This window comes from Triticum aestivum, chromosome 3B (genome assembly GCF_018294505.1).
Source record: "Triticum aestivum cultivar Chinese Spring chromosome 3B, IWGSC CS RefSeq v2.1, whole genome shotgun sequence".
NCBI lineage: Eukaryota > Viridiplantae > Streptophyta > Magnoliopsida > Poales > Poaceae > Triticum > Triticum aestivum.
Genome location: NC_057801.1, coordinates 482,458,370 through 482,485,096, shown reverse-complemented (window position 1 = coordinate 482,485,096; position 26,727 = coordinate 482,458,370).

Below are 26,727 nucleotides of genomic sequence, written 5' to 3'. Positions count from 1 at the left end.
CAGTGATCTCCCGGATGTCATCCTTGAGGAGATCATCTCGCTTCTCCCCACCAAGGATTGCTACCGCACACAAGTCCTCTCAACTCGGTGGCGCCCTCTATGGCGCACCGCACCCCTCAATCTCTACTGTGGTTAGATATCTGTCCTTCCTGAATTTGATCTCCTCAGAGCCATCATCTCTTCTCACCAGCAGGGCCCCGTTCAATGCCTCTGCATCCTGAAACGCTACCTGCTGTCCATACCCGGCAAGTTGGACACTTGGCTGACATCCCTTGAATTCGGAAAACTCCAGCAGTTTGAGTTGTACCATTACTACAAAAGTTTCACACCACGAACACACCAAGAATTCGTTCCCACACCACCGTTGTCCATCTCGCGGTTTTCCTCCTCTCTCCACACCGCCACCTTCGCCCGGTGCCATCTACCAGACGATCTGGTACAAATGCTTTGACTCCCACTGCTAAAAAAAACTTTCGCTTGTGGTCGTTTATCTATCGTAGGCCTCACTGCACAGCATCATCCACTCCAGTTGCCCTGCCCCGGAGCGCTTGCTGATTGTTTTGGGAGTAGAAATCGGTATCAGTTGTCTCCAAATAAAGTTGCCTCACCTTAAAAGCATTGGAATTTGTTTTAAAGGACAACAACTCATCATCGAAGATGCCCCTTCACTTAAAGGTTGATCCTTCTTAATTGTTATACACCTTCACAAATAATTGTCGTCTCTGCGCCCAAACTGGAGACCTTGGGTGTAATTCATGACCTGTTTAATAATCACAAGGAGTTGGTGTTTGGCTCCTCACTTTTTCAGGTACCATAATTATCATCTACACATTTGTAATCATATGCTGCATTTTTCATTTGTGCGCATAAGTTTTATATCATATTGGAGTACACTTTGAGTACTAATATTATGTTATATGCTCAATGAAGAGTTCATCCATTGATAGCCTATCAATGCTGCTAGATTCTGTCAAGATCATATATATCAGAATGTACAGTTTTGATCTGGACATAATTATTAGCTTGCTGCGATGCTTTCGATCTTTGGAGAATTTATACAGAGAGGTGATGATTTCATGCACATTGAAAGCCCCTATATATTGTACTAGAATTAACTGTTCAGTTGTCGTTCTTTCGACATACTCGTTTTTCAGACCTTAACTGTTTTCAATCTTCATGTCCACTTAGGCAGAACCACATGGAGAAAAACATGTAACCAATTGGTGGCGTAATAAGCACAAGGATTTTCTCAGTTCTCATGACATTCGTTTGACGATAATAACGATGGGACGATATGCATCCAACCAGGAAAACAGAAGCTTTGTCACATTCTTCCTGTTAAATGCGAGGTTACTATTGTCCATGAGGCTTAATTTTTACAGCAAGAGATTTGTCATGGATGGACAGGTTGAACATCAAAAAAAGAAGTTTCAGGTGGACAAATGGGCTTCTAAACGTGCTCAGCTTCTATTTACAACAAGTTGTAGTCATCCTGGAATAATTTTTTTTGCACAGGATGTTGATTTTATGGATCAGACCGATCCATTTGTTTGTGACTGCAAAAAAGAGTGGTTGGGTTAGATGTTACTGTCATGTTCAATCTGGTTTATTTCTAAAAATTTGATGAACAATTAATCCTTGGGCTTTTTGTACCATTTGTATGCTTGAGTTGCATGTTGTTTCCCTCATACTCCCCTCCACCTGCCACTACACTGCCGCATCTTCCACGGCTGCTGTTCGTTCCCGTATGAGGCCTCGCCGTCATTCTCTGCCTTGGTTCGCTCGCTGTGCCCGCCGCCGTCTGGCATTGTCAACATGGTCAACAACCAAGAGGAATCAGGAGATGACTATACTTGGAGAGGCTGACAGTAGGGACCCACCAGGGTCATTGCATTTCGCAAGTAGGTGCCTCATTATTACAAGCCAAAAAAAATACTTCCTCCTAATTGTTTGACAACTAGGTCCCACGCCATTGTCAATGTAGTAAATAAACGAGAAAATTACACAACGAGCAGTTAACACCAGGGACTCAGCAGCTCGCCCAGTTGTTTTTTAGTTTCAGAGACGGAGCTCAACTGCGCGTTGTGCGGGGGCTGTGGCCCGTCTAGCCCACGCTTACACTTTTATTAAGCACATGACGAGCCCAGTTGATATATTTTTTCTTTCTGAAATTGGCTAGCCCAGTTCTTTTTTTTGGAGAATATCAAAACCGAGGCCTACTTGCTTTTCTCAGCCCTGCTGGGCTGCAAATCTTTCAAGATGAGGAGGGATGTAAGTTGTAAGAAATGGGCTTCCCCAGAAAATGGGCTATAAGTTGTAAGAAATTGCTTGTAAATTTTTAAACCAAAGACAATCGGCAATTGCATTAAAATATCATTTTTTTCAGGATTTCTCTACTCTCTACTCTTACTAGTATGTATGCACGTGCAATGCACGTTTTAACTTTATGGGGTGAGTTTTGGTAGGTAAAAACATAGACTTACTGGTTGATTCAAAGCAAAAAATTCTTGATTTATAGATGTTGAAATAAATTTATTATAAAGAAAGTATGAATTAATATATGCAATCCCCACAATTTGTTAATAAAGAATCCTGCAAAAAATGTTAATAAAGAAAAGAATTAAAAATGAATTTAACTTTACTTTATGTTTCTCCCTCAAAACCATTTTTGAGGCTCAACTCGTTGCCAACCTCAAGCTACAACATGTCTGGCCCAAAGAGGAACTAGTTTGGGCCACATCTCTTGAGAAGTATCAGGCGGTTCATTCTAGAATATGATGGATGCAATAACCATGCACTGTTCACTGTGAACCCCACTATTTTCAGCCGTTGGATCTAGGACATAAATGGTTAGGATTGATTGTCTGCTCCTATTCAAAACTCGTACACTATATAGTACTAGTATGTATGCACGTGCAATGCACATTTTAACTTTATGGGATGAATTTTGGTAGGGAAAAACATAGACTTACTGATTGATTCAAAGCAAAAAATTCTTAATTTATAGATGCTGAAATAAATTTATTATAAAGAAAGTATGAATTAATATATGCAATCCCCACAATTTGTTAATAAAGAATCCTGCAAAAAATGTTAATAAAGAAAATAATTAAAAATGAATTTAACTTTACTTTATGTTTCTCCCTCAAAACCATTTTTAGGCTCAACTAGTTGCCAACCTCAAGCTACAACATGTCTGGCCCAAAGAGGAATCAGTTTGGGCCACATTCTCTTGAGAAGTATCAGGCGGTTCATTCTAGAACATGCTGGATGCAACAACCATGCACTATTCACTGCGAATCCCACTATTTTCAGCCGTTGGATCTAGGACATAAATGGTTAGGATTGATAGTCCGCTCCTATTCAAAACTCATACACTATATAGTAGTATAGATAGTATAGATAAAAACCAAAGCCAACTGGCGATTACATTAAAATGTCATCTTTTCTCCCACAAGATAAACTACTCATACAAATGCATCTTCATGTTCCGTGCAACGAATGGGCATCTTGCTAGTTAAGGTTCTAAATTCCATTCATTTTTTGCGGAGAATTGTTTTTTGAATTTTATTTTGATATAATTTTTTGAAAATTATTTTTAACGTGACTCGAAATTTCGTGATTAAAAGAGTTCGGACCCCACCGAAATATGCAAAATTTCGTTGAATGTTTTAGCAGTGTCTAGAATATATGGTCTGTAATGCTAATAAAAAGAATATGGGCTTCAAATATCCTTAAGAATTAGCAAATGGGTTGTAAATTATTGAAAATAATGGCTAATGGGTTGTATGCTATTTCCATAGATTTGGAGGCTGACTTCTGGTCCTACTAGGTTGACGATGACGCTGTCCTAATTTTTTTTGACGTGTACGCAAGGCTTTGTCAACTTAGTCAACACACAGCAGTGACTATTGGATGTCCATCCAACAGTCGCCATGCTTCTTCAATCTCTGATCTTCCTGCTCGAGCCGCCCAAACCAGCGCCGACAGGACTGCCTGCTCCCTCCTCCCGTGGCTGATTGTGCTGCCGCCAGGCCATCCCTTTAACCACCCACACATCCTGTTATTTTCCGGTGATGTCAGCCTCACCCTGCAACCGACCAGTCAGCGCTTGTACTCCCCTCAGTGTGGGCATCCGCTGTGGTGGCTTCGCCGGCTCCGGGTGGTTCTCTTCCTGGGCCTCGCCCTCGTCCACCGTGTTTGTGCTCTCGGCGCGGCGAGGTCAACATGGTCAACAAACAACAGCCACTGAAAGAGGCTGACAGTAGGGGCCCACACAGGGAAATGCCTCCTTATTACATGCAAAATAATGATTCCTCCACCTGATAGCTCGGGCCCACCGAAGGGCCTTTGTATTTTGCGAAAAAAACATTCCCCCCGCTATCAGCTCGGATCCACCGGAAATGCCTCCTTATTACGCACAAAAAAATGAATACTCCCCCTGCTAGCTAGGACTCACCTTGGTGGGAGGCTGACTTGTGGGCCTACTAAGTTGTCATGGACGGAGGGCTTTGTCAACTTAGTCAATATGAACGATTGTAGTTCCAGTGACCCTACGATGTCCATCCAACGGTCGTAGTGCTTCTTCAACCTCTGGTCTTCGTGCTCGAGCCGCCCAAAGCAGCGCCGGTCGTGCCGCATGCTCCTGCCTCCCGTGGTCGGCTGTGATGCCGCGGAGGCCTCACCACCCCTACTACTCCCACCGCTGGCCAGGCCATCCCTCTACTCACCCACACCCCCTATTATTCTGCGGCGATGGCAACCTCACACCGCAGTCGAACCAGTGAACCCTCGTACTCCTCTTCACGTGGGCATCCACTGCCGCGTATTCCCGGCTACGCGTCGTCCCCTTCCCAGGCCTCGCCGTCGTCCACCGCTGTGGTGCTCTTGGCGCGGCGTGGTCAATGTGGTTAACGACCGACTTCCATCGGAAGAGTACTATACGTGGAGAGGCTGACAGCTGGGTCCACAGCAGCCGCAAGGAAGTGCCTCCTTATTACGCGCAAAATAATTATTCCTCCACCTGACAGCGGGGACCCGTCGGACGGGCCACCATATTTCATGAAAAAAAAATGATTTTCCCCCTGACTGCTGGGACCCACTAGCTACATCTTCGCACGCAAGGAAGTGCGTCTAGGAAAAAACGATTCGCCCCCCTGACTGCTAGGACCCACCATCTACATCTTCGCACGCAAGGAAGTGCCTGACAGTCGGGACCCACCTGGTCGAAGTGTATGTAGCGTTGTCATTCTGGTCGCGAACATGTACGTACATACTGGTGGATGTAGAGGCGCGCACGTGTCATAGTAGAGGCGCGCATGTGTTGTAGTAGAGGCGCGCACGTAGCATGTACACGTACGTACAGTGGCCAGTGTGCAAGAAAGAAAATACGGCCACGTATGTGTACATACGGGCAGGGTCTCGAACGCCTACTCGCACATACATACGGCTAGGGCTCGTGTACATGGCTGTGTCGGAACGGAGAAACAGCGTCGTCGTCATGTTCATGGGGAGCCAACCGGCTGGTTCGGAACAGAATGCGTCGTCGTTTTCATCGGGAGGGCTTGGACGGAATAGGCGATGGAAACGAGGCCTGGCGTACCGCAGAACGGAGGAAACGGCCTTGTGTTTGACCGGCCACGTTCGAAACGGGATCTTGTTCATCGAGAGGGGTCTGGCGTACCGCAAAACAGAGGAAACGGACCTCCTACGGTCGAAACGGGGGTCCTGTTGATCGGGAGGTGTGTGGCATACTGCAAAATGGACGAAACGGACTTGTGTTGGAGCACTATGGTCGAAACAGGGGTCATGTTCATCGGGTGGGGTGTGGCGTACCAAAAAAGGGGACTCCACGAGATACTGTTTATCTCCACCATCAACCTCCTCCAGCCTCCACGGGCTACTGTTCATCCACCGATGACCTCCTCCAGCCTCCACCTGCGATTGTTCATCCACGGGCTCCTGTTCATCTAGCCTCCACCGCGCGCTACTCCATCGGCTACTGTTCAACCACCCCTCTCCACGGGCTCTTGTTCAACCACCCCTCCACGGGCTACTATTCATCCACCCCTCCACGATCTATTGTTCATCTAGCCCTCCACGGGGTGCTATTCGTCTAGCCCCAACCGGTTCGATCGATCGGGGTCCTGTTCATCCAGAGGAAACGCCACAGGTCCTATTCATCCACTCCCACCGCTCACTGTTCATCCACCCCCCCACCACGACAACGCTTACTATTCATCCAAACCCCCCTGCAACGCTCACTGTTCATCCAGAGGTAGCATCGATCGGCTTCAGTTAGCAGCAGTAGCGATCGCTCGGGTTCAGTAATGCGTAGCCTGCAGTGCAATCGCTCGGGTTCAGTTAGGCGGCGCCTCGCTCGGGTTCAGTTAGAGCCCAACGCCTCGCACACACGCGCGTACATGTATGAGAGAAACGCGCATCGCTCGGCCCCCGACCACCCACCGTAACCGGGAACTCCCCGAAATTTTCCTCGCCCTCGCTTCTACCACGGTTTTTCCTCATGGACGGCCCAAAGAATGTCATGCAACTGCGTCTCCGGCCCGCCCAGGATGAACCCATTTTCTGTCATGATTTTTTGTCATACAAGTAGGAGCCCACCACATCTGTGATGATACCGGGTTTTGTCACAATTATCGTCATAGAAGTGTCATAAGTGTGACATAAATTTTTTTGGTTCAGCCCAAAATGTCATGGATGTGTCTTTTTTGGTAGTGCATCTAGCTAATAACTATGGACCCAAAGGTCTGTGGTAACCTACTCACAAATCATCGAAGAGGCCTTGGAGATGACGTAGAGGCCCTCCATGGTCGATTCCCCCTCCGACGAAGCACCGGTGAAGGCTCCAAGATGGGATCTCACGGATACAGAAGGTTGCGGTAGTGGACTTATGTTTTCGTGGTGCTCCTGGATGGTTTCAGGGTACGTAGATATATATAGGAGGAAGTAGGTTGGTGGACGCTCGAGGGGCCCAAGAGGGTGGGGGCAAGCCCACCCCCTTAGGACACGCTTGGCACCCTCGTGGCCGCCTTGTTCGTTGCTTGACGTCCACTCCAAGTCTCCTGGTTTGCATTTGTTCCAAAAAGATCGCTCCCGAAGGTTTCATCCCGTTTGGACTCCGTTTGATATTCCTTTTCTTTGAAACATTGAAATAGGCAAAAAAACAACAATTCGGGCTGGGCCTCTAGTAAGTAGGTTAGTCCCAAAAATGATATAAAAGTGTAAATTAAAGCCCATAAACATCCAAAACGGGTAATATAATAGCATGGAACAATCAAAAATTATAGATACGTTGGAGACGTATCAAGCATCCCCAAGCTTAATTCCTGCTCGTCCTCGAGTAGGTAAATGATAAAAACAGAATTTTTGATGTGGAATGCTACCTAGCATAATTCTCAATGTAATTTTCTTTATTGTGGCATGAATGTTCAGATCCAAATGATTCAAAATAAAATTTCATATCAACATGATAAACAATAATACTCCAAGCATACTAACAAAGTAATCATGTCTTCTCAAAATATCATGGCTAAAGAAAGCTATCCCTACAAAATCATATAGTCTGGCTATGCTCTATCTTCATCACACAAAGTATTTAATCATGCACAACCCCGATCACAAGCCAAGCAATTGTTTCACACTTTAGTATTCTCAAACTTTTCAAATTTCACGCAATACATGAGCGTGAGCCATGGACATAACACTATATGTGGAATAGAATGGTGGTTGTGGAGAAGACAAAAAAGAGGAAGATAGTCTCACATCAACTAGGTGTATCAACGGGCTATGGGGATGCCCATTAATAGATATCAATGTGAGTGAGTAGGGATTGCCATCCAATAGATGCACTAGAGCTATAAATGTATGAAAGCTCAACAAAAGAAACTAAGTGGGTGTGCATCCAACTTGCTTGCTCATGAAGACCTATGTCGTATTGAGGAAGCCCGTCATTGGAATATACAAGCCAAGTTCTATAATGAAAAATTCCTACTAGTGTATGAAAGTGACAACATAGGAGACTCTCTATTATGAAGATCATGGTGCTACTTTGAAGCACAAGTGTGGTAAAAGGATAGTAGCATTGTCACTTCTCTCTTTTTCTCTCATTTTTTTATATTTTTTATTTGGCCTTTCTCTTTTTTTTATTTGGCCTTTCTCTTTTTTTGTAAAGTCCGAAGTCTCATCCCGACTTGTGGGGGAATCATAGTCTCCATCATCCTTTCCTCACTTGGGACAATGCTCTAATAATGAAGATCATCACACTTTTATTTACTTACAACTCAAGGTTAACACTCGATACTTAGAACAAGATATAACTCTATATGAATGCCTCTGGCGGTGTACCAGGATATGCAATGAACCAAGAGTGACATGTATGGAAATCATGAGGGTGGCTTGCCACAAATACGATGTCAACTACATGATCATGCAAGAGCAATATGACAATGATGATGTGTGTCATAATAAATGGAACGGTGGAAAGTTGCATGGCAATATATCTCAGAATGGCTATGGAAATGCCATAATAGGTAGGTATGGTGGCTGTTTTGAGGAAGGTATATGGTGGGTGTATGGTACCGACGAAAGTTGCGCGGTACAAGAGAGGCTAGCAATGGTGGAAGGGAGAGAGTGCGTATAATCCATGGACTCAACATTAGTCATAAAGAACTCATATACTTATTGCAAAAATCTACAAGTCATCAAAAACCAAGCACTACGCGCATGCTCCTAGGGGGATAGATTGGTAGGAAAAGACCATCGCTCGTCCCCGACCACCACTCATAAGGAAGACAATCAATAAATAAATTGTGCTCCAACTTCACCACAAAGGGGTTCACCATACGTGCATGCTACGAGAATCACAAACTTCAACACAAGTATAACTTAAATTCATAATTACCCCACTAGCATGACTCTAATATCACCATCCTCATGTCTCAAAACAATTATCAAGCATCAAATTGATCATAGCATCCAATTCACTTTCTATGATAGTTTTATTTATACCCAACTTGGATGCTCATCATTCTAGGACAATTTTTATAACCATAGAAATAACATGCTGTTCTAAAACACTCTCAAAATAATATAAGTGAAGCATTAGAGATCAACAATTTCTACAAAATTAAGCCACCACGGTACTCTAAAAGATATAAGTGAAGCACTAGAGCAAAAATTATCTAGCTGAAAAGATATAAGTGAAGCACATAGAGTATTCTAATAAATTCCAAATCATGTGGGTTTCTCCCAAAAGATGTGTATAGCAAGGATGATTGTGGTAATCTATAGAGCAAAGACTCATATCATACAAGACGCTCCAAGCAAACCACATATCATGTGGCGAATAAAAATATAGCTCCAAGTAAAGTTACCGATAGACGAAGACGAAAGAGGGGATGCCTTCCGGGGCATCCCCAAGCTTAGGCTTTTGGTTATCCTTGAATATCTTGGGGTTCCATGGGCATCCCCAATCTTAGGCTCTTGCCACTCCTTATTCCATAGTCCATGAAATCTTTACCCAAAACTTGAAAACTTCACAACACAAAACTCGACAGGAAATCTCATAAGCTTCGTTAGTGCAAGAAAGAAAAACCACCACTTAAGGTACTGTAATGAACTAATTATTTATTTATATTGGTGTTAAACCTACTGTATTCCAACTTCTCTATGGTTCATACCCCCCCCCCCCGATACTAGCCATAGATTCATCAAAAAAAGCAAACAACACACTAAAACAGAATCTGTCAAAAACAGACCAGTCTATAGCAATATGTAACTTTCGAATACTTATGGAACTCAACAAATCCTACCAAAATAGCAACTCCTAGGTAATTTTTCTATTGATCTACAGCAAAAAAATCAATGCAAAATCACGTTTCTGTGATTTATTGAATTTTTTCTCGTGAGCGCTAACTTTCTGTTTTTCAGCAGAATCAAATTAACTATCACCGTAGGTTATCCTATAGGTTCTACTTGGCACAAACACTAATTAAAACATAAAACCACATCTAATCAGAGTCTAGATTGATTATTTATTGAATAACAGCAAGGAAAAATATTGGGTTGTCTCCCAACAAGCGCTTTTCTTTAAAGCCTTTTTAGCTAGGCATTGAGATTTCAATGATGCTCACATGAAAGACAAGAATTGAAGCATAAAGATAGCATCATAAAACATGAGACAAACACATCTAAGTCTAACATACTTCCTATGCATAGGCATCTTGTAAGCAAACAAATTATTAAGGCAAGCAAAAACTAGCATATGCAAGGAAGAACAAAGAGATGATAGCAATCTCAACATGAAGAGAGGTAATTTAGTAAAATGAAAATTTCTATAACCATATTTTCCTCTCTCATAATAATTACATGGGGGATCATAAGAAAATTCAACAAAATATCTATCACATAACATATTCTCAACACGATCCACATGCATGCAAAGTTGACACTCTTCCAAAATAGTGGGATTAACATTAACTAAAGTCATGACCTCTCCAAACCCACTTTTATCAAAAACTTCATAAGATTGAACATTATCCAAATATGTGGGATCTAAACTTCCAAACCCACTTTCAATATTATTGCAAACATTGTTATCAATCTCATATTCATCAAGGGGCTCAAATAAATTTTCAAGATCATAAGAAAAATCACCCCAATCATGATCATTGCAACAAGTAGTAGACATAGCAAAACTAGCATCCCCAAGCTTAGGGTTTTGCATATTATTATCACAATTGACATCAAGAGAATTTATAGTAAAATCATTGCAATAATGTTTTTATTCAAGGAGTTATTGTGAACCTCTTCATAAATTTCTTCATCACAATTTTCAGATTCACGAATTTCAAGCAAAACTTCATAAAGATACTTTAGTGCACAAAACTCACTAGTAATAGGTTCATCATAATTGGATCTCTTAAAAATATTAGCAAGCGGATGAGTATCCATAGATCTTAGGTTCTCTTTTTAGCAATAAATAAACAACTATTCCAACTAAACGAGCAAACAAGCCAAGTAAGACATCAAAGCAAACAAAAAAGACGAACAGAAGAAGGGTGAATAAAACGGCGAGGGTGAAGTGGGGGAGAGGAAAACGAGAGGCAAATGGAAAATAATGTAATGCAAGGGAGATGAGTTTGTGATGGGTACTTGTTATGTCTTGAATTGAGCGAAGACCTCCCCGGCAACGGCGCCAAAAATCCTTCTTGCTACCTCTTGAGCATGCGTTGGTTTTTCCCTTGAAGAGGAAAGGGTGATGCAGCAAAGTAGCGTAAGTATTTCCCTCAGTTTTGAGAACCAAGGTATCAATCCAGTAGGAGGCTCCTCAAAAGTCCCACGCATCTACACAAACAAACAAGAACTTCGCAACCAACGCGATAAAGGGGTTGTCAATCCCTTCACGGTAACTTGCGAAAGTGAGATCTGATAGAGATAATATGATAAGATAAACATTTTTGGTATTTTATGATATAGATTGGAAAATAAAAGATGTAAATAAAAGTAGATGGAAAACTTATATGATAAAAGATAGACCCAGGGGGCATAGGTTTCACTAGTGGCTTCTCTCAAGATAGCATAATTATTACGGTGGGTGAACAAATTACTGTCGAGCAATTGATAGAAAAGTGCATAGTTATGAGAATATCTAGGCATGATCATGTATATAGGCATCACATCTGCAACAAGTAGATCAAAACGATTCTGCATCTACTACTATTACTCCACACATCGACCGACTCCTGCCTGCATCTAGAGTATTAAGTTCATAAGAACAGAGTAACGCATTAAGCAAGATGACATGATGTAGAGGGATAAACTCAAGCAATATGATATAAACCCCATCTTCTTATCCTCGATGGCAACAATACAATATGTGCCTTGCTGCCCCTGCTGTCACTGGGAAAGGACACCGCAAGATTGAACCCAAAGCTAAGCACTTCTCCCATTGAAAGAAAGATCAATCTAGTAGGCCAAACCAAACTGATCATTCGAAGAGACTTGCAAAGATAACCAATCATACATAAAATAATTCAGAGGAGATTCAAATATTTCTCATAGATAAACTTGATCATAAACCCACAATTCATCGGATCTCGACAAACACACTACAAAAAGAGTTACATCGAATAGATCTCCAAGAAGAGGAAGGAGAACTTTGTATTGAGAATCAAAGAGAGAGAAGAAGCCATCTGGCTAATAACTATGGACCCGAAGGTCTGTGGTAAACTACTCACAACTCATCGGAGAGGCCTTGGAGATGATGTAGAGGCCCTCCATTGTCGATTCGCCCTCCGGCGAAGCACTAACAAAGGCTCCAAGATGGGATCTCGCGGATACAGAAGGTTGCGGCGGTGGAATTAGGTTTTCGTGGTGCTCCTGGATGGTTTCGTGGTACGTAGATATATATAGGAGGAAGAAGTAGGTCGGTGGACTGATGTCTACTACACAACCTTCTTCTTGTAGACATTGTTGGGCCTCCAAGTGCAGAGGTTTGTAGGACAGTAGCAAATTTCCCTCAAGTGGATGACCTAAGGTTTATCAATCCGTGGGAGGCGTAGGATTAAGACGGTCTCTCTCAAACAACCCTGCAACCAAATAACAAAGAGTCTCTTGTGTCCCCAACACACCCAATACAATGGTAAATTGTATAGGTGCACTAGTTCGGCGAAGAGATGGCGATACAAGTGCAATATGGATGATAGATATAGGTATTTGTAATCTGAAAATATAAAAACAGCAATGTAACTAATGATAAAAGTGAGCGTAAACGGTATTGCAATGGTAGTAAACAAGGCCTAAGGTTCATACTTTCACTAGTGCAAGTTCTCTCAACAATAATAACATAATTGGATCACATAACTATCCCTCAACATGCAACAAAGAGTCACTCCAAAGCTACTAATAGCGGAGAACAAACGAAGAGATTATGGTAGGGTACGAAACCACCTCAAAGTTATCCTTTTTGATCTATCTATTCAAGAGTCCGTAGTAAAATAACATGAAGCTATTCTTTCTGTTCGATCTATCATAGAGTTCATACTAGAATAACACCTTAAGACACAAATCAACCAAAACCCTAATGTCACCTAGATACTCCATTGTCACCTCAAGTATCCGTGGGCATGATTATACGATATGCATCACACAATCTCAGATTCATCAATTCAACCAACACAAAGTACTTCAAAGAGTGCCCCAAAGTTTCTACCGGAGAGTCAAGACGAAAATGTGTGCCAACCCCTATGCATAGGTTCATGGGCGGAACCCGCAAGTTGATCACCAAAACATACATCAAGTGGATCACGTGAATATCCCATTGTCACCACAGATAAGCACGGCAAGACATACATCAAGTGTTCTCAAATAATTAAAGACTCAATCCGACAAGATAACTTCAAAGGGAAAACTCAATTCATCACAAGAGAGTAGAGGGGGAGAAACATCATAAGATCCAACTATAATAGCAAAGCTCGCGATACATCAAGATCGTGCCATAGAGAGAACACGAGAGAGAGAGAGAGAGAGAGATATCAAACACATAGCTACTGGTACATACCCTCAGCCCCGAGGGTGGACTACTCCCTCCTTAGCATGGAGATCGCCGGGATGATGATGAAGATGGCCACCGGTGAGGGATCCCCCCTCCGGCAGGGTGCCGGAACAGGGTCCCGATTGACTTTTGGTGGCTACAGAGGCTTGCGGCGGCGGAAATATATCTTGGGTGGCTCCCCTGATGGTTTCAGGGTACGTAGGTATATATAGGAGGAAGAAGTACGTCGGTGGACGCCAGAGGGGCCCACGAGACAGGGGGCGTGCCCTATAGGGGGGCGCCCTCCACCCTTGTGGCTTCCTCGATTGCTTCTTGATTTGCAATCCAAGTCCTCTGGATCACGTTTGTTCCAAAAAACACGCTCCCGAAGGTTTCATTCTGTTTGGACTCCGTTTGATATTCCTTTTCTTCGAAACACTGAAATAGGCAAAAAACAGCAATACGGGCTGGGCCTCCGGTTAGTAGGTTAGTCCCAAAAATGATATAAATGTGTAAAGTAAAGCCCATAAACATCCAAAACAGGTAATATAATAGCATGGAACAATCAAAAATTATAGATACGTTGGAGATGTATCAAGCATCCCCAAGCTTAATTCCTGCTCGTCCTCGAGTAGGTAAATGATAAAAATAGAATTTTTGATGTGGAATGCTACCTAGCATAATTCTCAATGTATTTCTCTTTATTGTGGCATGAATGTTTAGATCCAAATGATTGAAAATAAAAGTTCATATTGATATAAGAAATAGTAATACTTCAAGCATACTAATAAAAGTAATCATGTCTTCTCAAAATAACATGGCTAAAGAAAGTTCATCCCTACAAAATCATATAGTTAGCTTGTGCTTCATTTTCGTCACACAAAAATGTTCCCAAATTCTACACCCCCGATGACAAGCCAAGCAATTGTTTCGTACTTAAATAATCTCAAACTTTTTCAACTTTCACGCAATACATGAGTGTGAGCCATGGATATAGCACTATGGGTGGAATAGAATAATGATGGGGATTGTGTGGAGAAGACAAAAAAGGAGAAAGTCTCACATTGACGAGGATAATCAACGGGCTATGGAGATGCCCATCAATTGATGTCAACATGAGGAGTAGGGATTGCCATGCAACGGATGCACTAGAGCTATAAATGTATGAAAGCTCAACAAAATAAAACTAGTGGGTGTGCATCCAACTTGCTTGCTCACGGAGACCTAGGGCATTTTGAGGAAGCCCATCGTAGGAATATACAGGCCAAGTTCTATAATGAAAAATTCCCACTAGTATATGAAAGTGACAACATATGAGACTCTCTATATGAAGAACATGGTGCTACTTTGAAGCACAAGTGTGGAAAAGGAGATAGTAACATTGCCCCCTTTTTATTTATTTTATTTTTTTCAATTTTTTGGGCCTTTCTTTTTCTTTTTTTTTGGCCTTTCTTTTTTTTCTTTTTTTTTCTCTGGCCTTTTTTTTGTAGGGACAATGCTCTAATAATGATGATCATCACACTTTTATTGATTTACAACTCATGAATTATAACTCGAAACTAGAACAAGATATGACTCTATATGAATGCCTCCGGCGGTGTACCGGGATGGGCAATGAATCAAGAGTGACATGTATGAAAAATTATGCAAAGTGGCCTTGCCACAAATACGATGTCAACTACGTGATCATGCAATGGCAATATGACAAAAGTAATGTGTGTCATGATGATAAACTGAACGGTGGAAAGTTGCATGGCAATATATCTCGGAATGGCTATGGAAATGCCATAATAGGTAGGTATGGTGGCTGTTTTGAGGAAGATATAAGGAGGTTTATGTGTGATAGAGCGTATCATATCACGAGGTTTGGATGCACCGGCGAAGTTTGCACCAACTCTCAAGGTGAGAAAGGGCAATGCACGGTACCGAAGAGGCTAGCAATGATGGAAAGGTAAAAGTGCGTATAATCCTTGGACTCAACATTAGTCAAAAGAACTCATATACTTATTGCAAAAATTTAGAAGTCATCAAAAACCAAGCACTACGCGCATGCTCCTAGAAGGATAGATTGGTAGGAAAAGACCATCGCTCGTCCCCGACCGCCACTCATAAGGATGCACAATCCAAGGACACTTCATGTTTCAAATTTGTTACACAACTTTAACCATATGTGCATGCTACAGGACTTGCTAACTTCAACACAAGCATTCTTTAAATTCATAATCACCCAACTAGCATGACTTTAATATCACTACCTCCATATCTCAAAACAATTATCAAGTATCGAATTGATCATAGCATCCAATTCACTTTCTATGATAGTTTTTATTATACCCAACTTGGATGCCTACCATTCTAGGACCAATTTTATAACCATAGCAAATACCATGCTGTTCTAAGAGACTCTCAAAATGATATAAGTGAAGCATGAGAGTTCATATATTTCTTCAAAATATAACCACCACCGTGCTCTAAAAAGATATAAGTGAAGCACTAGAACAAACGACAAACTACTCCAAAAGATATAAGTGAAGATCAATGAGTAGTTAAATAATTATGTAGCTATGTGAGGACTCTCTCTCATTTAAGAATTTCAAGATCTTGGTATTTTATTCAAACAGCAAGAAAATCAAAACAAAATGACATTGCAAGGATAGCACAACTCATGTGAAGAAGCAAAAACTTAGGTTCAACCGATACTAACCATTAATTGTTGAAGAAGAAAGGTGGGATGCCTACTGGGGCATCGCCAAGCTTTGATGCTTGAGACTTCTTGAAATATTATCTTGGGGTGCATTGAGCATCTCCAAGCTTGAGCTTTTGTGTCTCCTTAATTCCTTTTATATGTTGGTTTCCTAAATCTCGAAAGCTTCATCCACACCAAACTCAACAAGAACTCGTGAGATAGGTTAGTATAAATCAATGCAAACGTTATCATCTTCTACTGTAACAAATCACTAGATTATTATTCAACATTTAATACTAAATGTCTCTGCATATTTAATACTCCGATCCTCAAATAGAATCATTAAACGAGCAAACATATGCAAACAATGCAAACATAATAGCAATCTGCCAAATCAGTATAGTCTGTAAAGAATGCAAGATTCATCATACTTCCCTAACTCCAAAAATTATAAGAAAAATACTATGTTGTAGAAGATTTATCAGAGCTCATTATTCAAAAATATTCAACATTATATCTCTCTCTGAATTTTCTAGGGAATTTTTGCAACAGCGGTAACTTTCTGTTTTGAAACAGCAACATGTATACATGCAAAATAAGCATGGTAAAGGCTATCCTTGACATTTTTATTGAAAATATAGATGCAAAACATTATTCTAAATAACAGCAAGAAAATACTAACAAAATAAAATGACGCTCTAAGCAAAACACATATCATGTGGTAAATAAAAATATAGCTCCAAGTAAAGTTACCGATGAACGAAGACGAAAGAGGGGGATGCCATCCGGGGCATCCCCAAGCTTAGGATCTTGGTAGTCCTTGAATATTACCTTGGGGCGCCTTGGGAATCCACAAGCTTAGGATCTTACCACTTCTTATTCCATAGTCCATCGAATCTTTACCCAAAACTTGAAAACTTCAACCACACAAAACTCAAAACAAAACTCGTAAGCTCCGTTAGTATAAGAAAACAAACCACCACTTTAAGGTACTGTAATGAACTCATTATTTATTTATATTGGTGTTAAACCTACTTTATTCCAACTTCTCTATGGTTCATACTTTCCGATACTACTCATAGGTTCATCAAAATAAGCAAGCAACACAATGAAAACAGAATCTGTCAAAAACAGAACAGTCTGTAGTAATCTGTATCAAACATATACTTATGAAACTCCAAAAATTCTAAAAGAAATTGGTGGACCTGAGTAATTTTTATATTAATCATATTCAAAAAGAATCAACCTAAAATCACTCTCCAGTAAAACATGGCAGCTAATCTCGTGAGCGCTAAAGTTTCTGTTTTTTACAGCAAGATCATATAAACTTCACTGAAGTCTTCCCAAAGGTTCTACTTGGCACTTTATTGAAACAAAAGATAGAAAACATGATTACTACAGTAGCATAATCATGTGGACACACAAAAACAGTAAGGGTAAATATTGGGTTGTGTCCCAACAAGCGCTTTGATTTAATGCCTTTCTAGCTAGGCATGATGATGACAATGATGCTCACATAAAAGATAAGAATTGAAACATAACGGGAGCATCATGAAGCATATGGCTAGCATATTTAAGTCTAACCCACTTCCTACGCATAGGGATTTTGTGAGCAAACAACTTATGGGAACAGTAATCAGCTAGCATAGGAAGGTAAAACAAGCATAACTTCAAAATTTTAAGCACATAGAGAGGAAACTTGATATTATTGTAATTCCTACAAGCATATGTTCCTATCTCATAATAATTTTCAGTAGCATCATGAATGAATTCAACAATATAACCAGCACCTAAAGCATTCTTTTCATGATCTACTTGCATAGAAAATTTACTACTCTCCACATAAGCAAATTTCTTCTCATTCGGAATGGTGGGAGTGTCATAAGAGACTTGAATACTATAAATTGTTTCCACATTAGAAGAGTAATTTTAAGAAAAGGGTAATCATAATCATGACAAGTTTTATAAATATAATCATCACTACTTTTTATAGAATAAGTTTCATCACAATAATCATCATAAGTAGCAACTTTGTTCTCATCATCAATTGCAACCTCTTCCGAAATAGTGGATTCATCACTAAATAAAGCCATGACCTCTCCAAATCCACTTTCATAATTATCACAATAATATTCAACATCCTCCAAAATAGTGGGATCATTACTTCCTAAAGTTGACACTCTTTCAAACCCACTTTCATCAATATAACCATCATAAATAGGAGGCATGCTTTCATCATAATAAATTTGCTCATTAAAACTTGGGATGCTAAAAATATCATCTTCATTAAACGTAGCATCCCCAAGCTTGGGACAAACATTAATTTTAGCAAATATATTCTCAAATATTTCATCCTCGTCAAACATAGCTTCCCCAAGCTTGGGACTTTTCATATCATAAGCATAATCACTCTCATCATTAATAGTATGGATGGCACCAATAGTATAGCAATTATCATCATCACAATGAGTAGTAGGAGCAACATCATTTGGGAGGGATACCTTTTTACCTTTGCTGCTCCTTCTCTTCCTTTTCTTCTTCACATTATGTATGGGTTCAACCCTCTTCTTTGAGCTCCTTATTGATGAGATTGGTTGAATAGAAGGCTCCTCCTCGATGCCTGATTCATCATAAGAAATAATAGGAGGATAATTGGAAGTCTCTTCCCTTGCATTAGTATTCTCTTCATCTTCTATTTGTTTCCTTTTCTTTAGGTAATTGGCAATATAAGGATTTTCAATGCAATTCACCGCACAATACATATAAATTTCCTCTAGATCAAAATCAAAGAGCTTCTCAAGGGCAAATTCTGGAAGATGCTTAGTTAAACGTTTCATTTCTTCATAACCCAAAAGCAAAGTGAGTTCATTATAATGTGCAAGGGAAATCAAATCATCACAATTTTTGGACACGATTCGATCATGAAATAATTTGCATCGGAGATGTAAATGACCACGTTCATTGCAAAGTTCACAAGTACGGCAAAGGAAATGTGAATTTTCAGCATTCTCATCTAGCCTTTCTTTCAACAATTTAGTTTCTAAATGCTTATGCCTCTTGCAATATTTATCTTCCCTATTTTGTGTGTACTTGCAAAGCCAATCAACTCCACAAAAGTTGACATGCTTATAGGAGACATTTTCATCATAACTAGTGCAATCATCATTAGTACTATGGATATTCAAGGAGTTCATACTAACAACATTGCAATCATGCTCATCATTCAAAGACTTAGTACCAAATATTTTATAAACTTCTTCTTCTAGCACTTGAGCACAATTTTCCTTTCCATCATACTCACGAAAGATATTAAAAAGATGAAGCGTATGAGGCAAACTCAATTCCATTTTTTGTAGTTTTCTTTTATAGACTAAACTAGTGATAAAAAAAGAAACAAAAAGATTTTGATATACCTTCAAGCACTCACCTCCCCGGCAACGGTGCTAGAAAAGAGTTTGATGTTTACTACACAACCTTCTTCTTGTAGACGTTGTTGGGCCTCCAAGTGCAGAGGTTTGTAGGACAGTAGCAAATTTCCCTCAAGTGGATGACCTAAGGTTTATCAATCCGTGGGAGGCATAGGATGAAGATGGTCTCTCTCAAACAACCCTGCAACCAAATAACAAAGAGTCTCTTGTGTCCCCAACACACCCAATACAATGGTAAATTGTATAGGTGCACTAGTTCGGCGAAGATATGGTGATACAAGTGCAATATGGATGATAGATATAGGTATTTGTAATCTGAAAATATAAAAACAGCAAGGTAACTAATGATAAAAGTGAGCGTAAACGGTATTGCAATGGTAGGAAACAAGGCCTAAGGTTCATACTTTCACTAGTGCAAGTTCTCTCAACAATAATAACATAATTGGATCACATAACTATCCCTCAACATGCAACAAAGAGTCACTCCAAAGCTACTAATAGCGGAGAACAAACGAAGAGATTATGGTAGGGTACGAAACCACCTCAAAGTTATCCTTTTTGATCTATCTATTCAAGAGTCCGTAGTAAAATAATATGAAGCTATTCTTTCCGCTCGATCTATCATAGAGTTCATACTAGAATAACACCTTAAGACACAAATCAACCAAAACCCTAATGTCACCTAGATACTCCATTGTCACCTCAAGTATCCGTGGGCATGATTATACGATATGCATCACACAATCTCAGATTCATCTATTCAACCGACACAAAGTACTTCAAAGAGTGCCCCAAAGTTTCTACCGGAGAGTCAAGACGAAAACATGTGCCAAACCCTATGCATAGGTTCATGGGCGGAACCCGCAAGTTGATCACCAAAACATACATCAAGTGGATCACGTGAATATTCCATTGTCACCACAGATAAGCACGGCAAGACATACATCAAGTGTTCTCAAATCATTAAAGACTCAATCCAACAAGATAACTTCAAAGGGAAAACTCATTTCATCACAAGAGAGTAGAGGGGGAGAAACATCAGAAGATCCAACTATAATAGTAAAGCTCGCGATACATCAAGATCATGCCATAGAGAGAACACGAGAGAGAGAGAGAGAGAGATGAAACACATAGCTACTGGTACATACCCTCGACCCCGAGGGTGAACTACTCCCTCCTCATCATGGATATCGACGGGATGATGATGAAGATGGCCACCGGTGAGAGATCCCCCCTCCGGCAGGGTGCCGGAACAGGGTCCTGATTGACTTTTGGTGGCTACAGAGGCTTGCGGCGGCGGAAATATTTCTTTGGTGGCTCCCCTGATGGTTTCGGGGTACGTAGGTATATATAGGAGGAAGAAGCACATCGGTGGATGCCCGAGGGTCCCATGAGACAGGGGGCGCGCCCTATAGGGGGGGCGCCCTCCACCCTCGTGGCTTCCTCGATTGCTTCTTGACTTGCACTCCAAGTCCTCTGGATCACGTTTGTTCCAAAAATCACGCTCCCGAAGGTTTCATCCCGTTTGGACTCCGTTTGATATTCCTTTTCTTCGAAACACTGAAATAGGCAAAAAACAGCAATACGGGCCGGGCCTCCGGATAGTAGGTTAGTCCCAAAAATGATATAAATGTGTAAAGTAAAGCCCATAAACATCCAAAATAGGTAATATAATAGCATGGAACAATCAAAAATTATAGATACGTTGGAGACGTATCATGGATGCTCGAGGGGCCCACGAGGGTGGGGGCGCCCCCACCCCCTTAGGGCGCGCCTAGCACCCTCGTGGCCGCCTCGTTCGTTGCTTGACGTCCACTCCAAGTCTCCTGGTTTGCATTTGTTCCAAAAAGATCGCTCCCAAAGGTTTCATCCCGTTTGGACTCCGTTTAATATTCCTTTTCTTCGAAACACTGAAATAGGCAAAAAAACAGCAATTTGGGCTGGGCCTCTGGTTAGTAGGTTAGTCCCAAAAAATGATATAAAAGTGAATTAAAGCCCATCAATATCCAAAATGGGTAATATAATAGCATGGAACAATCAAAAATTATAGATACGTTGGAGACATATCATGTATGCGAAGTAGATGTCGCACGTGTCACTTGCCAAACAGACTCTTGACATGGTGATGTCCATAGGATGCTCCGCATCATCCCCTCCCCCTTGGGAGAGATCCTACCTCGGATCAAAAACCAAATCACCATGGGAAAGAGATGGCTTCGCCGCGAAGAAGTGGACGTTCACCAAGTACTCGTCATCTTCAAGCTCGCAATGGGCACTCTCCAATGTCGCACCGTCTTGCGGTTCCTTCAAAATGAGCAAGGACAACAAACACTTGGAAAAACAAATGTGGTTAGCGTTAGTGCAAAACCAAGCATTCAAGTGGTGACTCACCAAACAAGTGTCATCATCAAGCAGAGCATATGGTGTGACATGGGATTGTGGCATGGCATAAAAGCACATAATGTGAGCAAAATCAAGGTCATCATGGAAACAAGCATGTGAGGCAGTGATGCAAATATGTGTGACAATAGAATAAGCATCTACCTCATGGGCGTGGCAAGCATTCACAAGCTGCTCAATGAAAGTTCTATGGTAGGCATAAGAATCATTCATAACACCAAAGAAGATGAGATGTCTAAACACACGGGTCAAGTGTAAGACAATCCAAGCATAATGGGCATAGGGTGTAGTGAATATAGTGTGTCACTCAACACAATAGAAAGAGTAATTGTTCATCATGTGTGAGGCAATCAAGTCAAGCATGTGACAAACAATGGGACATGTCATATGTGAAGCAATGATATTGGTGCAACCAACCATATGATAGTAGCAAGTAGTCCAAGAATTGGATGCAACACACAAGGTGTATATGTCATGAAGCATGGAAATGTGGCAATCATGGGTGAAAGCAATATATCGAACATGCATGCAAATGGTGCAAGCAACACATGAAGTATGATCCACAATATCCAAGCTCAAGAAGGATGTCACCCTGAAAGCGTGTTCTTGTGCATTCTTCACAATGCTGAAGTGGTAGGAAATATGGTGTAGAAGCGAGTCATGGTAGAATGTATGAGGCTCGCTCTCAAGAGCTCGAATGGTCAACTCACATGAAGTGGAAGTCGACACGAAGTCCAAGTATCCTACACATGCACACAACAAAACAAAGAACGTATGTGCATGGTAGATAAACACATCATCCATCATGATGGTTCTCTTCTTTTGCACATAACCATTAGAAGAACAAGTGCATGAAAAATATGATGCAACAATGGCTATATTCATGGCACTAGGTATATGGTGCAAAGAAGTAAGACAAGCAAGCTTCACAAGGAATATGTCAAAATCTCCAAATATATGCAAGAATGCTATGGGGGAAATCTCATTAGCAAGACTAAGAACATTGTTGCCCTCAATACATGGCAAGTCGTCTAGCATAAGAGAGGCAACATATGGAGACATATGACAACATGTAATAGCAATCATGTGCAAAGCATGGAAATGGATGCCATCAATCGCATGAGATGAGCAAGTATGAATCATGGGTGATGCAACATAAGCAAGCATATCAATCATGTCATGCAAACTAGTGGAGAGAAGATGCAACACACTAGGGGAAATCATGGCAATCATGTCATGTGAGCAAATAATAGGCATAGGAAATCCACATGACATATCGCAAGCATGAACACGAAGCAAGATCATAGCATGATCATAAGCATTGGGCACAAAGTAAACATGGTGAGAACAAGCAATATCTCCACCAAGCTTGCAAATACACATACAAGTACTGGAATCAATCATCATGTGTAATGCAAAGCATGGGTCACCAAAGCATGTCATCCAAATGGAAATGAGCATATCATGCAAAGTGAACATGGCAAGATGGATAAAGGATATATAATGGACAATAACCCATAGCCAAGTGAGGGCCATGTAGAAGAAATGCATGGAGTCTTTGCATGAAGAGAGCAGTGGGAAAGACAATCCATGTGATCCCAAATCATCGTTCCTCTTTAGAGCTCATTTCGTCAACTCGTGGGATTGTGAGGTTGACACGTATTCATGGGTACCTACACAAAAGGGACACAAACCAAAGAAATTGTGCGCGTGGTAAATGTACACATCATCCATCATGATGTGTATGTGCACGTGTGAGTTAGCACAAGATAAGCATCACTCAAAGAAATTTGATGCATGGTATAAGAATATGTCATCCATCATGAAAGAATAGTTATTGTGTATGGCACGATGGGGACACAAATTGAGAATGCAAGTATATGGCACATCAATAGCATGTTTGTTCATGGGGAGCATATGGTGCGCACAAATATTGGGATCATGCAATGAATGGAATGGATCAAAATCTCCTAAAATGTATGAGGAAACTATGGGGGTCTCCTCATGAGCAGTATCGGAAATATCATATGGAGAAAATGGACAACATCCAAAATAATGCATATCCGAAGCTAGGTGGGCATGGCATGGCATATGAGATAAATGATGTAAAGGGAGCATGTCAATATCATCACAAGAGAAACAAATGCCAATAACCATAGGCTTGTCATTATGCCATATGTGCAAATTGGGTTAATTTTGATGGCATATGCATAGTCACTACGAAGAGATTGCAAATAAGACATATGGTTGATCTCATGCATAGCATATGACAAGTCAAGCGGATTATCAAATATGATGTGACCAAGGGAATTGTCACAAGAAATCCTATGTAACATGGCATCACAACTAATAGACTCCACATGAGAATCATCATACTCATCATAAATGGGCAAGAAATCATCACATGAGGAAGTCACACTAGCATGAATCATGGAAATAGGTGGATCAACATCATGCAAGCAAGCAATTTCAAGAATGTCCACTACTGGGACTAGCACATCACCGTCACCTATGTTACCTTTGTCATTCCACTCATGTGGTGTAGGTGAGGTGGTAAAGACCAAATGGTGGTCAATATCATCATCTTGATGGAACCATGTGGGGGGTGCATCATATTCCACCATGGCCATCGTCTTGTCCAAAGGGAGGACGAAGTCCTCGAGGATTGATGCGTCATCATAAATGGAACCTAGCACCAAATGAGAAGACACAATAGATGTAGAGGTCAAGTTGTTAGAAATGCAAATGGCCTCACGAGACCTATCAACTATCTCACTCTCTCTATGTGGTGGTTCACTCACTCCCTCAAAGTAGGTGCACTCAATCTCACATATGGTGGAGTCACTCATCTCACTCAAGTGGTGGGGGTTGTGGCTCTCCTCACATGGAAAGTGGGGCAACTCGTCATATATGGGGCTAGTGGTGAAGTCACTCTCACTCTCAATATGGTGGCAAAAGTCACTCAAGTCATCATACATCACCGTGGTCGAAGAGAAAATCCCATGCTCAACCATCTCATCGCCATCACCGTGGATGAAGGCCGAAGATGGCACATCATCACTCTCCCCACCAAAGATGGAAGCATCATCCTTTCTCGCCACCTTGTCGCTTGCCTCCAAAGATTGGTCCTTGAAGGTCTCCTTAGTCGTACTCGTCGCCGCACCGTCTTGAAAAAGAGTCAAAGTAGACTCGGCATCATCAATGCCACAAAGAGGGATGGCGGTGAAGTTGAACTTGGGAGCATCGTCTTGGAGCTCGTCGGCTTGGACATCGTGGTGGTACTAGCCTCATGTTTGTCGTAGAGCTTGGTCGCCGCGAAGTTTGCTTGGGGTGGATAAGCCTTGGCCTTCATGATTTCTTGTTCCGCCTTGAGAGCACCAATGTAGTAGTCGTCGAGGGACTTGTAGTTCTCGAGGAAGATAGTCTTCGAGATGTCGTTGTTCAATCCCATCATGAAGTGGAACTTCATCAAAATGGGGTCTTCCATGCTCAAGGCATTCTTCATCTCCTTGAAGTACGCGTCGATGGACTTGGATCCTTGGATGATGTTCTCCAATTGGCGTCGAAGTTATTCTGTGTAGGTTGGAGGCACGAACTCTCGCCTCATAACTCTCTTTGTCTTGAGCCAACTCATGTCGTAGCTCTCCAAAGGTGTGTGAAGCCACCATGTCGAGGCGTAGTCGTGGAAGTTTTTTGTGGTGCACTTCACTTGATCTTCGGAAGGGACTTGATGTAGGTTGAGGCAGTCGTCCATCAAGCGCTCCCACTGAGATACTCCTCGGGTTCTAGAGTCCCATAGAAAGGAATCTCATGGTCGGTGTCGAGGTCGTAGTAGCTCGTGGAACTCGTGGACTTGAGCTTGGGGAGCTTCTCTTGAGCGAAGTCTTGGGGTGCTTGTTGGCGAAGATGCCATATGTCCGTAGGAAAAGATGCCTTGAAGTCGCTTGGCGAAGATGCCAAGGGAGATGGTGTAGTTGTCGAGCGGTTGTTGGTGTTGAGCTCTTGACCTTCACGTTCTTTTTGGTGATGGTGTCGATGCTGATGTGACCTTGCCAGAGATGGTAGCTCGAAAGCATGTGCTCTTGAGCGTCTTCTCGAAGATGAGGAAGATCGCTTGTAGGACTTGATGAGGGCTTTGATCTCCTCCATTTGAGATTGCATCTTGGCATCAGACTTGTTTTTCATGGCATCGAACTCGTCGTTGTTGTAGACCAAAGGTGAAATGCCTTGCCTATCCATCACAAGACTCGAGCAAAGGTGAGTAGGAAATGAGATAAACAATACCAAGTTACCTTTTCCCAAAGTTGAGGATGTATCTTGTTTCATTCAACGTGAAATGAAAGAATAGTGGAATTGGTACCGGACTTGTTCACTCACACCTATCAAGTAAAGCTTATGGTGGAGCTCGGTGAGGATAGTGGCACAAAAATTTGATGCAAAATGTTAGCAAGATTCAAATAACATTGAAAGAGATTCACAAATTCGCAAGTGAAACAAGTAGACCAATAGCAATGAATGGCACACGGAAACACACACACACACACAGATAGATAAATGGAGTTGTGCAACCAAGGAATGAGCACAAAATGTGGAATCCACGGAAAATGCTCGTGTTGCACAACTCAAGAGAGACGCTAGCACGATTGCTCTATAGGCGGATA